The sequence below is a fragment of the Squalius cephalus genome, assembly GCF_949319135.1.
Source record: "Squalius cephalus genome assembly, chromosome: 21".
NCBI classification, from domain to species: domain Eukaryota; kingdom Metazoa; phylum Chordata; class Actinopteri; order Cypriniformes; family Leuciscidae; genus Squalius; species Squalius cephalus.
Window position 1 is genome coordinate 27,891,344 of NC_137142.1, and position 19,808 is coordinate 27,911,151.

Below are 19,808 nucleotides of genomic sequence, written 5' to 3' on the forward strand. Positions count from 1 at the left end.
TGTGCATACAGCTTTGGCACCCAAACAATGCAGGATTCAGCTGCTTAACACTGCACTCATTCCTCTTCTACATCTCTGCAAAGAACTGAAACAAAGTGTAAACGGAGCCTTAGTGTCTGAAATTCTCTCACTGCTGATCTGAGGCTCCACTTGTTCCTCTTTGGTTGTCTGCAATGGCATAATCAAGTAGTTCACCATACCATGAAAAGGGCCAGATACTCTTAACTATACGCACAAAGCTCCCCTGTAAGCAAAGACACTTTTGTGGTGCTACTCAGTGGGTCAGTTGGGGCTTGGGTGAGGGTTACAGACTGGTTCTTTGAATTGAAAGGGTGCTTAATTTAGCCACACAATGGCTTTGCTTCACAATGAATGCTTCTCTGAACTTGTCTACTTTGACTAAAACTGCTCACTGTCAAGTTGCTCTGCAGTTCCCGACTGAAGCAAACCCTACTGGGAAAACATCCATTTAAATAAATGTATAATCCTATTTTGTGGCCATGTACAATCACAGGAATGGCAAGAATGTAGGCTATTGGAAAGAGTTTTCCAGAGGAGCTGAAGTAATTAAAGTCCGGCTCAGACTCTAGTGTTATTCTGCACTCATTATGTTTGGATTTTCTTTGAAGTCGCTTGATAGAGTAATTATGATCCTGCTCGGATATTGTACGGTATGCTGCCCATGTACCCTTGGTGCTTGCACTCTTCTCACGTATAGATTAATTTAGCTTTATTCTCCATGATTAAATCTTTGACTTTGTGTGTGTACCTCAATCTGCAAAGCATTACTGAGATTTTCCATCTGGAAAATCTGTAATAAATTATAAATTAGAACAAGCATGATTCTGTTTATTCCTGGTACTTGTTTGACAAAAGTCATGATGGCGTTTTTTGTTCTGGTTCATTATTGGAGCATTTGTGAAATGGGCAATTGACCAGAAAATATGGCAGGCATTATAAAATGTGGCAATGCTTTTCATCCTCAGAAACCCTAAGGGATTTCTGTAAGCTCTCTCCAACAAAATGACTAAAGATCCTGTCTTTATCAATCAGATCTGATTACAATATATTCACATTATTGCATGCCATTGATTATGCTGGCCACTTTGTTTACATTTTTGTTTTTTGGTTTCTGCTCTTTCATTTAAGGGTTGAGTGATGTTTCTGAGAAAATGACTGGCTTAAAAAGTGTCCAAAAAAAGTGTGTTTTTAATTGTTATTCACATAATCATCCATCCATGTATCATGAGCAACTTACAAGAAGTAAATGATACATTATATTTTACGTGAACATGATAACATCCCAGCATGTAATAAACACATGGGCTAAACACTGGACCAAATATTGTTAACCATAGCCAATCGGTCCAATGAATATTCACCAGAATTTGATCAAGATATGGAAATTGTTTTGTCCTTTAAAATTGTATTTGCCATCCTATCAATGCTAGTTTTTAGCGTTCTGTTCTGTTTTATTAAAATAAATGTTTGGACTTTGACTGATTACAGTTTTCCCCCCATGGCATCTGCAAAATCCATATTTATGCATCAAACTCTGAACCTGAGAGACTTTGAAAAGTTAAAATGAAGCCAGGAATTAAGGTAAACAGCTCATTATTTCTTGCTCTCCCTCTTTCTCTCTATCCATCTTTGTCTTCAATATTGTAATGATTGATAAATTGGCTGGAGAAATGAGATGCCCTCTGCTGTCGGTTTCTATTTGAAACGGGTCCACAATTTACATTTACACTTTTCTTTAGCTTTCTACTAAAGATGAATTGCAGAAGAGTTTCTCAAAGTTTCTGGGATGGAAAATTAGACAAAAACATTTTTTCAACTGACTATTAATGCCTCACACAATATGTTAGGAGTAAGGTTTGTCCTTTGTGTCAGTGTTACATCTGCCATGTTATTGTCTGTAACATACATATTGAAAGGCTTGAAACTGATTTAAATAATCTTCAATCTGGAGACTACAGTGGACAGTTATCTCAAAGTACTTTGCTGCTGTATAATGTGTGACACTTCTGGAGTGTCTGAATAATAATAATTCACAGTGATGGTCATCCTCTTTCAACAGCCCAGATCCAATGCGATTTTCCCAAGTGTAAGAGGACAAAAAAACAGCTTCAGTTATTATTAATCCACTTTCAAAGTGCTTATTTAAACATAGCTTATTTAAATTATTCTGAAATTTTTAATGTGTGAAATAACTGACTTTGTTACTCATTTTTAGCTTAAATAATAAAAGGACAACACAACAATTAACAGAGCTTCAAACAAGCCGAGGGGGAAATAGACTGTTATTGGCCTAGTTTTGTCTTTGTCTACTCTACACAGTTATGGGGAAGCTTGTGGACAAAGAGATGAGCTTTGTGTGAGAGGTCGTACAGTACAAGAGTGTACAGTACATGTGAGAATGTTTATGCTGCAGTGCGCTCCGCTGATTTAACAGGTTTTGAATTATGCAAATGTATCCCTTCAGGCTTGCTATGTTGCTCTGAAACTGAATGTCTAATTCAGCCCCATGACAATTTAGTTTAATGAACTCATATGATCTAAGAGCCTTTATTTTTGTTTTATGGCAATCCATGGCTCAAAACCAGGACTGCAGTTGCATTTTATTAAACTGCAAATGGTAAATAACTTTTTCATATTTGAGGCAGTTATAAGAGTCAATCATGATATATTGTGCATTAAATGTATATGCTTTTAAATAAATGCATATGAGTATCCAGAAGCATGAAAACATGCATTGAAATGCACGAGGGGCCGTCAGAGATAAATGTTCATTGGACTCATCTACTCTCACGCTCCCTTCACAGTGCATCATTACACCACTTAACAATATGATCAGATGGAATTATGGGGACAACAAAGAAAACTATAAGTGGCTAATAGTCAAAATGAATATGAACTTGATTTATGTAGACATATTTTCTAGAACCTTTGAATACTTTTGTGGAATTCTGTGTATACTGATGTGCAATTTATGATCTAGGGATATAGTAAAAAAAGTTGATCTACAGTAACAGTGTTGTTGCTGAAATAATCTTTTAAGATCACATTCTTATTCACATGCCATTTGATGCCTCTTTCAATTTTGGTTTTGTTTATGATTACTGCCATCAGTCATGGTTTCTTTAGCAATGTTACTGGCTTTGAAGTCAGGTTATAAACAATGAATGATGGGACACTTTTGTTGTCCTGCTGAGAACCCCGGTGAGCCCCCTACAGCCTTTATATTTACAACATATTTAGACATTTATATATATAAAATCTATTAACGGAATAGTTGTGACGTGCGTGCAGATCAAAGTCTTTCTTTGATGATGTTCTGTCAGATATAACATTTTGTTGAAAGATCAGACAATTAATGTAGAGTTATAAAAATCAATGTTTTGCCCTGAGCTGAGTCACTAAACAAAAAACTTGTTCCTTGATGATATAACAAATACCACTCGTTTGCTCTTTGTGTCTCACCCTCTGTGCTTATTTAGTCCTTTACCTCAAACAATAATGAATCATATTTCAAAGACCCTTCCTGGCCAGGGGACTTAGAATAGACTGTTTCAGAAATGACTATGGAATATGATTGCCACACTTTGTAGTCCAGTAAATATTTTACAGGGTGTATGTTTTTGAAAATCAAGACACATGGGCAAAATTCTTGATTACAAAAAAAAAAAAGATATTAAACAGTTCACGAGTTCCGTATAATCTTTAAGCTATAAGGTTAAGCGTATTTGGCTTGCTGTCCACAGTGGAGGGGCTCGAGGGAGCAGCTTCAACTCGAGCTTAGATATACCCCCAAGTGGGACTACTAATGCTTGGATGATGAGTATGGTAGCAAGATGCATGAATGAGGTGGAGGGATGCCAGAACAGCTGATGCCAGAGCAAGGTGAGCGCCTGCTTATACGCTCCAGCAGTTAATTGAAAGATTATATGGGTTTACTCCTCCCGAAATTACGTTGTGAACTTCACTTATTATTGCGATGCATGCTGTACTAGGGTATGTTGTCACGGTGGAACCTCACTGTAAAAAAAATATTGTTGGTTTAACTTAAAAAAGTAACTTGGTTGCCTTCAAATTTTAAGTTTATTTGACAAACGAAAAACGTGATAAATCATGAATTTTTTTTTTTTTACAGTGTAGCCTACAGTACAGTAGCCTTTATTTTTCAGCAAATTTACACAGTAAAACAATTATGAAGCTGCACATGTAAAAGATAACGAAAATATCAAACAATTGTTTTGGTTAACAAATATTGTAACTAATGGTTGGACATATTGGACTTACAACTTGCCTTATGTGAACTTAATTTGACCTTGCCAAAATATTATAGTTATTTAACAATACAGCATACAACAATTCTGACAAAGTGGGGCGTGGGGGTTCCCTATACATTTTCAGTTGATCATGATGACACATTTTTTATATAGCCTACGAAATGATTATAGTCGACTCGACACATTTTAGCGTCAGTATTAAATGTATCCATTCAGCACTCAGCAGTGCCTGTTTACGGTTGGTTTGACATTCACCATAAATTACAAGACAGCTCAAGTTGCGTCGTGAACTTGAACGTGTCGTCCGTTGCGAGCCCCCCGCACGTGGCCACTCTCCCATAGCCTTACAGCTTGTCGCTCCAGATCAGCGGTCGGGACCGAATGTGAGGCACTCTCGCGCTTCTGCCAGCGGCGGGCCAGTGCGGACTCGGAGCGAGGGGGGCAGGGACAGGGAAAGGGAGCAGCGGGATTCAAGGCAGTTTGCAGCAGTCACTTTCAGCAGGATGGACGCTGAGATACGCAGTGGCTCCGTGTATTAACCTACAGCTACGGGAGTTTGTCCTACTTTAGAGGAGAGAAACGGCGGCTCAGATCTGCGTGAACTTCACCAGCCTTTGGAGGCATTGAAAATAGCAGGACGCTGTTTCTTCAGAAGCTTCTTTATGGACGGTATTGCTCAAGCGCTCTTCACGTAGTCAACGGTGAGTGACTTAAATCTGCTTTAAAAAGTTTGAGCTCACAGCGCTACATGCTTTGTCTATTTTGTAAGTTTTGTTTTAACATGCATTGCTTATAACTAACCATACTATATTTGTATCTCACTGTAGCCTAGTACTTTTAGTTACTACTGACGACCGTGTTTTTTTTTTTACTTAACAATTCACTAGATATTAGTACTTAGCCTATTCATTAGTAGGCTAGGCTAACGTTTCTGTATAAAAATGGCATTGCAATTCTATGGGAAACTGTTGTTTAGATATCACCTATTAATTTAAACTACTATTTTTGTTGCTTGTTCTTATTGCAGATTTAAAAACATACTAGCCTATACCTATTTATGAGATACCCATAATATTTTAATAGTAACAACTGATGCTATAGCATCTCACAAAAAATTAAGTAAGATTAAAAGTTAAACTTCATTATTGACCTTTTCAGTTTTCTGCAAAGTGCAGCATTAGATTTGCCCTCTTACTGATTTCTAGAATATAAAGTTCATCACAGTTCATCTTCATTTGTGCTAATGCATGTTGTTTTTGCTGTTTTTTTGGCTGTGAGAGTGAAGTGACTGTATGCTTTATAAAGGTCATAATTATGTTAAATTCAGACAGACACCAATTTATCCCTGCAAAAGTAATTATGGCATCCCAGTGTTTTTTTAAATTACAGCATATGGAGCGTCCCTCCTGGAGACACATTGTCTGAATTGTCTGAATAGCTCTGAGTTTTGTAATTAACACAATCCCTGTAGTTAGGTTCAGATCTCACCTTTGACTAGTGTACTGTATGATAATTCTACCTTGTTAATTACCCTTAATGTTATATGAGAATGAATTCACTGTGTGTTTTTCACATAACAGTTTGCTTTCAAAGGTTTTGCCGGTGTTAAGGATCTTTTGTAATATTTTCCAATTATTCTCAATTCGATTTTTTTGATTTTCAGTGGTACTCTAGAAAGTGTTGTGACATTCACCCACTTACTATTACTTCAGTATGTTAGTTAGTAGCAGCTTCTCACAGCCAGCTGTTGTTGTTTAAAACAGCCTTTGTTTAATGTGCTGCGCTGTATGACAAGAGTTATGGTACATGTTGTGTTAATTGTAAAGCAATGTTTTTATTCTTAGTCAAATTGTAAATCAGTAAAACATTCTATTTTGCAAATCATTGGAACAACTTAAAACTGAAGACAAAGACATAAAATACCCAAAAATTTGAATGTAACGATCCAAAACACTGAAGTGCCTAAACACACTACAAGAACATCAGTCATATTTTTCCTCCAGTTCTTTAAAAGAATCAGTCTTATCTCTGACCAACTTACCTGTCGTGCTCAACACACTCAGCAAACGAGTTCTGTTTCTTCTCAACATACTGTATAATACAGACATTCTCTGAGATTGTATTAACTGAAAACACAAAGTCCCTTAATGTAAGACTCTAGGAACCTACCTGTGCCACCACCACTCATCTTTAGAAGATCAAATATTAGACTAGATACGATTCTGCTGTAATAAAGACATTCTTCACACTGTCAACAAAGCGTCTCTGTGGACTTTCAGTCTTATTGTGAAACATATTTAGCCAGTTTATCTTTATTTTTGAGGGCTTTAACATAAAGTCTATGTGAAACAGGATATGCTGCATTCATGCACTGCTTGTAGCCATCTTTGTGATTTGGAGGGTCTTAACTGCTCCAGCAATGCCTACATACTGAAACTCTGAATCCTGGCACTTCACATGATCCGTACCATACCCAGCTGCTTTCTGGCATCCCACTGGAAATATTTAGGATAGAAGTGGGTGGGTGAATAAGTTATATTTCATAACCATTTCACCCACCCAGTTAAATATTTCACATAAATGTGACAAACTATCCTGGCAGCTGTATTTAATTTTAGGCCTTGAAGTTAGCTACAGGGGTCAATTTAAAAGTTATTTTTGAATAATATAAACCCTTTCCACAGAGAAAGATGAAATGTAAAGTATAAATTGTCAGTTTTTGAAATTTCCAAAATCTCTCTGCCAAAATAGTTTTCTTCCCAAGAGGAAACAGTTTTGCATGCTGTAGGCCTACATTTCTGTAGTTGTATTGCACGAAGTTTTATAATTTCACAAGTGCAGGCAGTTTAATATCAACAGAGTGCTTTTATGAGTCAAGCGGAGTGGAATCACTCTCAGGAGCTGTCAGAGTGTTTATAGTGTGAAGAGAGGCAAGGCAATGTGCTAAGGCTTACAGCATGAATGCCCAGCTGTTGCTGACAGTGTGTGGGAATCACTGATGACTAGATCAAATGATATAGATCATAGAACTTTGAACCAACTGCATTGACAGCCTCACTGAATCAGTTTTCATTTTAACTCCCAGTATGGTGTTTAATTTGACAAATATAGAGATATAAAATGAACAAAGCACCTGTTTTAATGAATTTGGCATCATACTGTATCAATGGAGATAGAGTTTGTAATTTCATAGGACGTTGGATGGCTTTTGGCAGGCATCGCTCTATAACCTTGCCTGCCGTGTTTGTCTTGATTGGAAGTGCACATCGATTCTCCAACATGCTAGCAGCACCAAATTTATGAGGTTATCTCTGATATGTTCAATGTGGGAAAAATTCAGTGCTGGCTCAGAGAATACCATAAATCTTTGATTTAGTTGCTCTTACATAGCCATTTATTAAATTCACCAAGACTTTGCTGTCTATGTTTTAAATGAAGAATTGTATTTTTATGTGATTGGAGTCCCGAGAGTAGATCAAGTGTTCTTAAGGCTGCCCGCTTGCAGGCTCATTTGCTGAGATATGCATAAGTGTATGTGTCTATTTATGGGTCTCTGTGTGTGTATGGATTATGGAAGCAGTTGATCTGTATCATGCTGGGGGTGGAGCCAACCATTAATATTCCTGAGAGTAAATCAATGTGTGCAGCTCTGTTTTCTTGGTGTTGTCTTTCTATTTCTACTAATATGTCACATGCACACTCCGAAAAAAAGGTACAAAAGCTGTCACTGGGACAGTACCCTTTAAAAGGGTTCTAATATGTACCATTTAGGTACTAATATGTACACGTTTGGTACCAATATGTACATGTTTGGTACCAATATGTACCTTTGAGGGACTTGCACTCTTTAGGTACAAAGGTGTACCTTTTGAAAAGGCACTGCCACAGTGATAGCTTTTGTACCTTTTTTTCTGAGAGTGTGGATAAAGTTTCTTTGCAAATAGAAACGGTATTATCTGCATTGCTCTGGTCAATAGGCCTCTCTGTGGCTGTTGATTGGATTCCTCATTTTCAATCTATCACAGAGCACTGACATATTTTAATATAGGCAGAAACGCTGTTCATATACAGATTCGTTTACACAGAATAAATTAATCAAATGCAGTGATTGAATGGGTTGTGATAATGAGAGCTGTGAGGAGCCATTATTCTGCTAAATCCACAGTCAAGATGTCAGTGTAGTGCTGGCCGCTGTGATGTTGAGGACAAGCAAAGTACCCAAGCTTCACCACTACTACTGACCTCAGAGAGTGAAGTTAGCACAATGATAGTGACAGTCTGTTAGCTCTTCCCACAAAGATGCCCCTTCATTACCTGTGGAGGTCTGTGGAGCAGCAAGACGTGATTCCCAGTGATGTGTCCAGTATGATACTTTACGTACTTTGGCCATTTGTATGATGAGAGAAATAGGGATGCACTGCAATTTTATGTACAGTTGAAATATAATAAGAGGTTGACACCTGAAGCCTCGCACATTCAAGTTACAAATGGCCGCACCCACTCTTACGTTAAAAATAAGGTGAACACCAGGACAAATAAAATAAAGAATCCCATGTTATAAAGAATAATATTTTTGCCACCGATATATGGTGCACCAAGGGCTCACTGAACTAGTGCAGCATCTTGTGCTTAGCCTGCTTTCCATTAGTCAGGAATCTGCCCCGTCAAAGGGCTCTGCAAATCTGTACACCCCCACACTGAGAAAGAAATATTATGAAAACACTGTCCTTTTTGTACATCCCCTGATTTATGATCTTTGGCCTGCCAGAGATGTAAAGCATGCAGCACTTTCTCTCCATCTAAGTCTCCAAGCTGATGCGACGCAGGGGTCCTCAGCTCACGACTGTTTTCACTGCACAGTGCGTCCCATAGTGATGTGAGTTATTATAGGAGACAAGCCGCTCTGACTCTCACCTCTTTCTGCTGTGCTGCTGGCTTGTCCAGTGCAACTCCCACTGACTACAAGCAAGCAAACTGTGTGACATGCCAGAGTTTCCTGCTTTACAACTGTTAACCTTGCCTGCATTTTAACCTCTGATCTGTAATTAGGTGTGTAAACATTAGTTCAAGAGCGGAATAGGGTAGAGGAATGCCAAGTTTGCAATTTGCTTTAGCAAGGAAGAAAGGCTGAGATTTGTGTTTGGAGGCAAAGAAGCTGTTTAACCAGTATGTCCTCACCATTTATACAGACTGACCCTCTAATCCTCTCTTGCGTGTGTGTGTTTGTGTGTGTGGTCACCACCTACCTCTCAAAAGACCAATCCAACAGGGAGGGGAGGAGGCTAAATGAACGTAATGGTACACATTTTAGTTCGCATTCAACAATAATAACATTTGTTGCCATTTTTTTTTCAGTATATCCCTATGATGAACATGTTTTTAATTCCTACACTGAAATTTATTGTCATATTTTTGAGTAAAATTAAGTCAAATTTACCAATCCTGACATCTTAAATTGTAATTTAAGTAATTTTTAACCTGCTTTGTATTGAATGTTGGTAGTATTTGAAAAATACTCCGTGTTACCTGGACAGAGAAATTTGTGTTTACTTGTCAGCAAAAGTCCACCGGATAATGCAAAACACCTTTTGACAGTTTCAGGGCTTGCGTGAAAACTACAGATTATACTTCAAAATGTTTGTATCCCTGACCACAGTAAGTCAAATCGACAGACTATCACAGACTTTTAACAGAACACTTATTCTAAGAGTATGTTTATCAATGAAAATTACTTTGTCTAGTACGATGAAGATGAAGAAATCATATATTGATGTCCTCTTTGAAGGTTCTTACCAGCTATGTAAGAAAATCCTGAAATCAATCTTTAGTGGAATTTGTCACTTGTGTTATTGATCCATGCATCCGAACCTCAGGTTAATAAATTGCAGATAGTTTGGAATAATGCGTCTCTGTCTTTGACACAGCATGCTACATAAACCAGAGGGCTTAATATGCTCAGTCCAGTCATGCTGAACCATGACGGCAGTCTCAGGCATCTCCAAAGAGCCGTGTAGGCTTAGATTGCCCCGTTTTGTGAGGGGATTATGTCCACACAGCACAGCAATGCAACTTCAACAGCCCTCATTTTGTGTCCTTAACCACCCCCATCTCACATGGTGGACAGACAGACTTATTAGCGTCTGCGATATAGAGACACTTAATCTGCAAAAGCCCTGAGTGACTGTAGCAATGTTGACCTCTCTCAATGGCCGTTTTCCTCTCTGCTGATCCCATGTTGAGAGGCATTGTGAATTACGTGAAGGTAATGAGATGAGGTCAGAGTGTCATGAGATGGTCCAGCAGACACAATACTGTCTCAGTGCTGTCCATTATGACCACTTCATCCAGACAGGACATGGTGAGCCAGAAGCATCCATAACAGGCAAGTATTCAGCTTGGAATGTGTTGACCGATGGAGCAAGCATTTAGAAGGATGGCAATGTTTAAGAGTAACGAGCAGATCTGAATGTTGAGGTCCCATTAAATTAAGCACACATTTTTCTGACATTCCGTTGGGTTGCACTGATGCATTGTGTAAAAGACTTGGGAAGTCCTATATTGGCACACAATTAAAGTTTGAAATCTTGATTTGCTCGTTCATTTTTGGAATCTGTACATTTACATTTGCCTTTATCATTCTCTGTATTTGCCATCACTTTATACATCCATATGCTATATGTCCACCGTTACTCTACTAATAACTAAACTAATTTGCTGTGATTTATTAGCCAGGCTGATTAATATGCCAATATTTGCCCATTTATAATGGCATGGGTCATGCCCACTTTATTTTAACAGAAGCATTAGCCCTTTTTCAGGGTATAATCAACCATTTTTATTTTTTACATTTTACTACATATTGTGTTAAAGAGTTTTTAATAATTAAAATAAAATTAAAATATGTTCTTTAACTATTTGTCTGTGTATCATTTATCATTATTAAATGTATACTGCAAGCAATTAACCACGCCACAAGCTTAAACCAATACACACACACACACACACAGAGAATTTGCAATAGAATACTGCAATAATGAGTCCCAAAACCCAGAAACGAGTTAGAATTTTGGAATTGTTGTGTAAATTGTTAAAAACATCTTGATGAACAAAACATGCAAGAATCATAAACTTGGTCACAGAGCTTATTTCTGTAATTATCCAAAAGCCAATGTAAAACTCCTGTTGGGTTTTTGTCGAAGGAACCAGGGTGATGATAATTTCCGGATTGGCCTACAAAATGATGTCATCTCTGTGGCACTCTATACACAACTCTCCATACTTCTCTGAAGCCTTAGTCCTAAAAAGCAGCAAATTCAGGACCTTGTGGTACTTCGTAGGATCCATTTCCCAATGGTAAAGTTCCTCATAGCCCATAAAATCAAATGAACTTTTACAGCATCGCCATATAAAGAATTGATCTGTGTGTGTGTGTGTGTGTGTGTGTGTGTGTGTGTGTGCACATGTGGGAAATTTTGCACTTAGTGTAATTGTGGGAAGTTGAGTTACTGTGAGCTCCATGTGGATGGAGTTTAGTGAATGACTCTGCCAGATCGCCTGTGGTGCTGTTCCCTCTTTAGCCCCCTCCATCAGCTGATTTTCATCCACCTCTCTCTCTCTCTCTCTCTCTCTCTCTCTCTCTCTCTCTCTCTCTCTCTCTCTCTCTCTCTCTCTCTCTCTCTCTCTCTCTCGTGTTTTCCCATTCCAAAATGAAAAGAAAGTAGGGGTGTTCCATAAACTGTCTCTATGAAAGTTGCCGCTATTCACATTTTACCATAAGCGCAGACAGTTGGAAAAAGAAGATAAATAGTTGTTTTTCCTCTCTCTGTGGTGTGGCGTCCACCCTCTGGCTGTGTCTTCATACCCCTTCATTGGAGCCAGGAGATGAGGAATGGTCTGTTTGGCTGCTGATGTTTTCGCAGCTCCGCCTGTAAGCTCTGGGGTTCAGTTCAAGCCCCACAGTAATTTTATTACCCCTCTACTCAACAACGCAAACACTAAACCTCTCCTCCCACTCCATAACTCTGATTTATGTCACTACAACCACCTTGTCCAAAAAACTTCCCTGACATTTCCAGGAGACTTTCTGAATCACAGCATTCATGGCTGAGATGAGCTGTCATATAAAGCTGTGATGGGGGCAGACAGATTTCCACTAAATACTCTTGATTTAAATGCATGGTATGGTTGATAATATATATTTTTTTCCCCTCATGCTGTTTGGGCGCTCTGTCTTCTTAACTTAATTTTAGGGACAGGTCTGATGCTGCTGCTCTGTTAATGGAGGAATCAGTAATGTGTGTGTGTGTGTGTTTTAGAGCCGGACAGTCTCACGTTTAGTACTCTAATCCACATGGAAACATATATAGTAGTAGTAATATATAATTCATCGACCAATAATGATAAATAGGGGGGTTTCATATTTTAAAAATGTTTTTAAAAACTCTCTTATGCGCACCGAAGTTACTTTTATTTGATCAAAATACAGTAAAAAAACATAATATTGTGAAATATTATTACAACTTAAAATATATTTTTTTAATGTCATATCACATTAAATTATTCTATGTAATTTATCATACATTTTATAATGTAATTTATTCCTTTGATGGCAAGACGGAATTTTCAGCATCATCACTCCAGTCTTCAGTGTCACATGATCCTTCAGAAATCATTCTAATATGCTGATTTGCTGCTCAAGAAACATTTATTATTATTAATATTATTATCAATGTTGGAAACTGTTGTGCTGCTTAATTTTTTGTGGAAACTGTAATACACTTTTTTTTCAAGATTCTTTGAATAGAACGTTCAAAACAACAGCATCAATTTATTGCATCCTTGATACTTTACTTTCTTTTTTTCTTTCCTTCTACTGACCCCAAATATTTTAACAGTAGTGTAAGTTCATACCACTCACGGGAAGATTTGTGGCCTGGGTGCAACCTAAATCCTGCTCAAACAGAAAAATATTTTAAAGTCAGTTCATGAAGCCATAAGCTATTATCCGAATGGGACCATTTGAATAATCTGAGTAGTTTATTTCACATCCATTAACATTTTTGTGGGACTAATAGAGCAGGATGGATTTCCTCTGGTCCTTGTAGAAAGAAATAGGAGTCTACCTTAACATAAAGGCTCATATGGATTGCATACATAAATATTTTGAGACATTTAATTTTCTCAACAGTCAGCTAACACTTTATTCTTGCACTACAACAATTTATCAATGTCATGATCACAGTGGGTAGATGGGCAAGGCTTTTTTCTCATTTTGGTAGCGACACCTAATAAACAAAACCCCACAAAAGGTAAGGTGATATCCATTCATCATATAAAGCAATCATGTCTGTTCACTCGGTTCATGTGGATTTCTTTTTTAATGACTTTATGAACTTGTCAACGTGTCAAATTTTAGTGGTATGACTTTTCAATGGAGGGACAGAATTCTCAAGTTTCATTAAAAAACAAATCTTCCTTTGTTTCAAAGACAAACAAAAGTCTTCTAGGCTTGGAATGACATGAGGGTCAGTAAATAATGAAGAATTTAATTTTTTGGGGTGAATTATCACTTTAAATAGCTGCTTTTGATGATAATTGTATTTTGCATTCAACCATTATCAGCATTCATTGAAAAATTGTTATCAGAACCTAATTATAGTCAAAGCGATACATTGGTTGACCTTTGAGTATGACCTCCTCTTCATGTAGGTCCTATGCCTTAAGCGGGAGTCTGTCCTGAATGTGTGATTTTTCACCTGAGCCTCTCGTGGGGAATTGTAAGAAAGTGAGTCAGGTTTAATTGAGCATTACATCTCTTGTCATTGAGGCAGCAGCATGGAGATGTGAACAAAACCAGGACAGCACAGCTGGGAGAGCAGCCAGTGAGAATGTGCTTGATGTTTACCAGCCACTACAGGCCACTTTGTGAATTGCTGCCAGATTAGTGCAGAATACTGAAGCTGTGTGTCAGTATTGATTTGAGAGGACTTCGGTTTATTTGGTGACTCAGCATTTTCCTACTGAACCCAAGTACAGAAAGAATATAGATCCCAATATCACAGTACTGAGATCAGCTCATTTGCTTGACATTTTAGTCTTATGTAAGGTGTATTTCTGATTCTTTATGATTTATGTGGTAAATAAGAATGTATCAGTCAAAACATCACGTTGTATATTTGTCAGAGCTATATGGAAGATTGTTTCCGCCAGAGAATAAAAAAATTAAAAAGGTATTTGCGAGTTTATATCTTACAATTCTGACTTTTTTTCTCAGAATTGTTTATATCTTACAATTCTGACTTTTTTTCTCAGAATTGTTTATATCTTACAATTCTGACTTTTTTTAGTTTATATCATAATTCTGTGAAAAACAGGGTTATAATGTCAGAATTGCGAGACATAAACTCGTAACTGCAAGTAGAAAAATAAAAATGGCAAGATATAAACTTGTAGTTCTGAGAGAAAAAAAAGTCAGATTTGTGAGATATAAACTAGAAGCTTTTAGATATAGAAGCTGTCCTGACTCTTTTAATGGTGAAGCTGCTTCTTCTGTTTTGGGGATTTGAGTCAGTTATGTAACTCCCTCCAGAGCCTCTCCTCATGCATGGCCGTCTGGAACAGAATCTCTAAATAATGATTTTGAGGTTTATTTATGCTTAATTTGCACAATCCTCTGTTTATTAATGCATCTGCCTTCTTTTCATGTTTGATGAGCTAAATGAGAGAGGAGAGAGGAGAGAAGAGGGAGTGATGGGGTATTTATAGAGTGTCCTGCTGTGGGACTGGCCGGTCTGTCTCACTGAAGCATTGTGTCCTGTCAGACCCCATCAGATCTCCATATGGACTCGAGCTCACGCACACACAGAGTACTACAACTACTCACTCCCAATAAGACATTCAGCATTTTTACAATCAAAACATAATTTTGACCATTATTTTGTTTGGATGTATAATGGAGATTTGTTGTTGTTCTAAAGGATAATGTCGCGGAAGGTCAGGTAAAAACTAGAAGGGGATCAATTTACAGCACTTTTATTTTAAACAAAAAATTATTTGATCACAGGAAAAACATGTGACAACATGACAAAGAACTAAACAAAATGAGAGTATACGTTTACACGACAACAATGCAATAAATCTTTGCGTTTTTTTGTGTACAGACGACAACGTTGTCAAAACGATCGCGAAAACGACTAAAAACGCTGTATAATGCTGCCAGGCCTGTAGTTGGCGATGTCACTTTGTTAAGAAACGCTACACGCCTATAAACTAAACACATAATACGCATGACGTCACCATTTTCACAATTCACGTTTTTGTAGTTTACACAAAGACAGTAACGGTATCGTATTCAAAAACTTACACTTTGAAGCCAGTTTTCAGCAGTTTATTTTCAGGCCCCCAAAACGCTGTTGTTGTGTAAAAGAACGGCCAAAACACATTAAACATTTTCCATTTTTAGTTGGTGTCATATCGTGTAAACACACCCCTCAGGGCTATATACAAGAGAAAACACTAGGCGAGAAACTAATTAAACACAGGTGTGACGCATGAGGGAAATCAAAAACCATGGTAACTAATGAACACAGACAAAGGAAACTGAATCTAGAAACAGTGCAAACAAACTAACAGTATAACAAATCTAACAATGAACTATGACAGAAGCTGGGTTTCCATCCAAACGTGAAGCGAATCTTTTCAAAGTTCGCAAAAAAAGGAAAACAAATGCAAATTATGTGTGTTTCCACCAAGTTGTTCGAGCAGATGACAAGTGTTATTGGTAACCTAGTAACCAACAGTAAATAAAACATTATCAGTGGAAACAGCCGATTAGTCACGTGGGTTTAATGTTCACTAAGTCAGAATTTATTCGGCTAGTGCATTTCCATCTCCCATTATTCGCATTAACTCTTTTTTTAAAAACCATCTCAAGCGAGTGTAAAAACTTTTTTGTGAATTAAGGGATTCTTTCCTGAAATTTGGAATTTCCATGATCACTCGTTTTTGATGCGATACTTCAAAATACGTATAAAAACAGGGTGATGGAAACATAGCTACTGACAAACCAACTCAAAGTCCTACAGAAATACAGACCAAACTAAACAACCCTGACAGGATAATAGTAATAAATAACAAAATGTTTTAAATTGAATCCAAAAATGTAGGCCTATTCGTAAACTTTCAGCATGTGATAATGAACAATATATTTTAAGAACATGGCATAATGATAATGATACAATTTAATAATTTAATAAAATTAACATTTGTTAGTCTTATGTTTAAAACAGGAAAACTGAATAAGAAAATGTTTTGATAGGTGTGTCTGCACTGTATATTGTTGGGTACTTTTTTGAAGAGAAAATGCCATATACAAAAAAAAGTATGTCTAATTAAAAGTTAAATAATGTTGATAACTTCATGAAAATATTTATTAAATATAAATATTGTTTTCTGCATAGTTCATCCTACATAAGTAAATAAATTTGATTTGATATTAATGCAATATGACATTCACATACTCATTGCATAATTGCACACTTTTATGGCTTGAAACAAAACTCCCAAGTGCATCAGGTAATAAACATCTCCAAAATTGCAAATAAATGCAAACATGTAAATGCAAACAAATGTTGTTGCCTGAGGCACATACACACATACAAACACTTCCTTAATACATTAAGCTTCCTTGTGTTATGAATGTGGATGATAACATGAAACAAAAGCTCTTTATCACTAACTCATCCTTCCATAAATGACACTAAACACACATGTGTAATCCATCTATCTTGTCTGAGTTAACAAATCCTTATCGTGCAACCTTGCACATCCTGATCCAGTGTCCCAAAGGGATTAGATAGCAATAAATGCTCTTTGGCAAATCTATTTCTCCAGGTCTTCCCTTTCTCACCACATTTAAAGCTTTCTGAAGGGATTTACCTAGGTGTAAGTACAAAGACTTGAGTGATATTTTTTGTGTTGCTTCATTTCTGTTGTAATATGCTGTTCTTCTCATATGTAAGAAAGATACATACAACAATATACACATTCTTGTATCTTCTCAAGAAGCCTTGACCATTTCGGATGGCTGCACATCGTTGCATGTTTATACACATGTAAAATCCTGTTTGACAGCAGTAACATAGCAATGTCATCATAGCTTTGATCTCGCACAGCTCCCCATCTGTTACAGAGATTATGCACTGAGGGAGATTGCGTTCAGCTGAGCTGTATCTCTGAAGTTTCATCAGTGCTGCTCCTACATTCATGTAGTTGAGACACACAGACTCTGGTCCTCTAATGCTTACTAGAGCAGTCTTTTTTAACCTTTGGCCCTTGTGTGGCTCACTCTCTCAAAACACACATACAGAAACACGCATGTTTTCCTGCTGCCCTGCTCTGTCAGGGAAACTGTAGGCCTCCCGGAGGGCACTCAGGCTGATGACTTCATTGGCCTTGTTTGTTTTCTGCCCTTGGGGCTGAGAGAGAGAGAGAGAGAGAGAGAGAGCGCTCATCCTGACACTTCAGCACAGGAAACAGTCTAGTCCGGGCTGGGAACAGACACTGAAAGAGCCCTTTGGAAGCGGCATTCCTCTGCTGTCTGCCTTTCCTAACATCTGGTTTCATGTAGGTAAACGTACTGTCACCCTCTGTGCCACTGTGCACTGGAAGTGTAGACGCCTCTTTTATGTGGAAGAAAAAAGGTTCTCAAAAACATGGCACATAAGGCCCCTTCACACCGCAAACAAAACGAAAAAGTGAAACGAAATGCCTTTAGTCCAAGATAGCTCCACATTTATCTGTAATGTCTGGGTAGATTAGATAGTAACCAAACAATCAATCCTTGTACTACTCAACGTAGTAGTACAAGGGCCAATTCACCAGAATTTTTTTTTTTCATTTTTTTTCCAGAATATATTCAGAGGAATGCATTGTTTTGAATATTCACAGCACATTTTTGTTAAAGGGATAGTTCACTTTGAAATTAAATTTTGGTATGTTTTAGCTTACCTGAAGGGCATCCAAGATGTAGGTGTCTTTTTTTCCGCCGTAGTTTCAATTTTGATATTTTTAGGTCAAACCGTTCTTGTCTGTCAGTCATTTAATGCAGGTCTGTGGTCACTGTCTCAAAGAGCATGCACAGAGTCCAAATTAAACAATTCCCCATCGTCCAAATTAAACAATTCCTCATCGTAAGTACACATTGATGGCCTAAGACACGAAACGAGCGGTTTGTGTGAGAAAACGAACAGTATTTATATCGTTTTTTAACTCTTGTACACAGCCACGTCCAAGTGATCTGAGGGCGCTCGCGCATCCTGCTGTGATATATATATATATATATATATATATATATATATATATATATACAAAGATATATATACACTAGAATAGATGCCGCCTTGCCTACGGCATTCGTTCCAATGAACGATATGGCGACTTCTAGTGTATATATATCTATGCACCAGTCTGTGCACACGTCACACACCAGGATGCGCGAGCGCCCTCAGATCACTTGGACGTGGCTGTGTACAAGAGTTAAAAAACGATATAAATACTGTTCGTTTTCTCACACAAACCGCTCGTTTCGTGTCTTAGGCCATCAATGTGTACTTACGATGAGGAATTGTTTTGGATGATGGGGAATTGTTTTAATTTGGACTCTGTGCATGCTCTTTGAGACAGTGACCACAGACCTGCATTATAGGACTGACAGACAAGAACGGTTTGACCTAAAAATATCAAAATTGAAACTACTGCGGAAACAAAGACACCTACATCTTGGATGCCCTTCAGGTAAGCTAAAACATACCAAAATTTAATTTCAAAGTGAACTATCCCTTTAATAAACTTAATATATTTTAATGAAAGCTAATGCATGGTTTTGTTTGAATTTTTATTTATTTTTTGGTTTGTTTACCTCAAATCTGTTGAGTGTTAATAACATGCAGTTTGTGTCTTTGTGTTTATGAACTGAATGTTTTGACATGTTTCTACATTCTCTGCACATTGTGTTGCATCATGGTCCAATGGAAGTCATTTTTCAGGAGTTTGTCCACAGAGACTTGGTTACACGTTATATATTGCTTTTACAGTTATTTGAAAAGCTTTTATCTCCCACTCCTTTGAAGTTGTGGGATAAAATCTCTGTAATGTTCTGTAATCTTGTTTCAGTTTTGGCTGCTGTGTGGTTCTGCTTTCTGGTAGGAGGATGTGATGCTTATTTGGCTCTTAGAGGTACTTGGATCTAGAATGTGTTATTCAAACGAACACTAAGGTCACTAAGCGAGAGGTCTGATAGACTGCATTTCCAATAAAACGCCCAATCATAAGACACTTGGCTGTGAAAGCTGCCAAATTGTGGTCACTCCAATCAAATGTCCATTAACACTGTGAACTGAGTCAGTTGGGTGGTTATGAAGTCTTGGAAGATTCATTAAAGTGAAAGTTGATTATATAAGGCTATGATTGTTCAGTTTTGGAAGGAAAAGCTAGAATAACAAACCCACTGTAGTCATG

General features: G+C 37.5%; 1 protein-coding gene across 2 annotated transcripts in view; it reads left to right on the forward strand.

Annotated features, from left to right (window-relative positions):
- Positions 1-4,438: 4,438 nt before the first annotated feature.
- Positions 4,439-19,808, forward strand: part of lzts2a (leucine zipper, putative tumor suppressor 2a) — a 62,135-nt gene continuing 46,765 nt past the window's right edge. Inside the window, exon 1 of one of the 2 annotated variants that reach the window (XM_079855786.1) lies at positions 4,439-4,993. The gene's annotated coding sequence lies outside the window, so the exon portion shown is untranslated. The remainder of the gene's footprint in view (positions 4,994-19,808) is intronic. The other variant, XM_079855785.1, reaches the window with a different exon arrangement.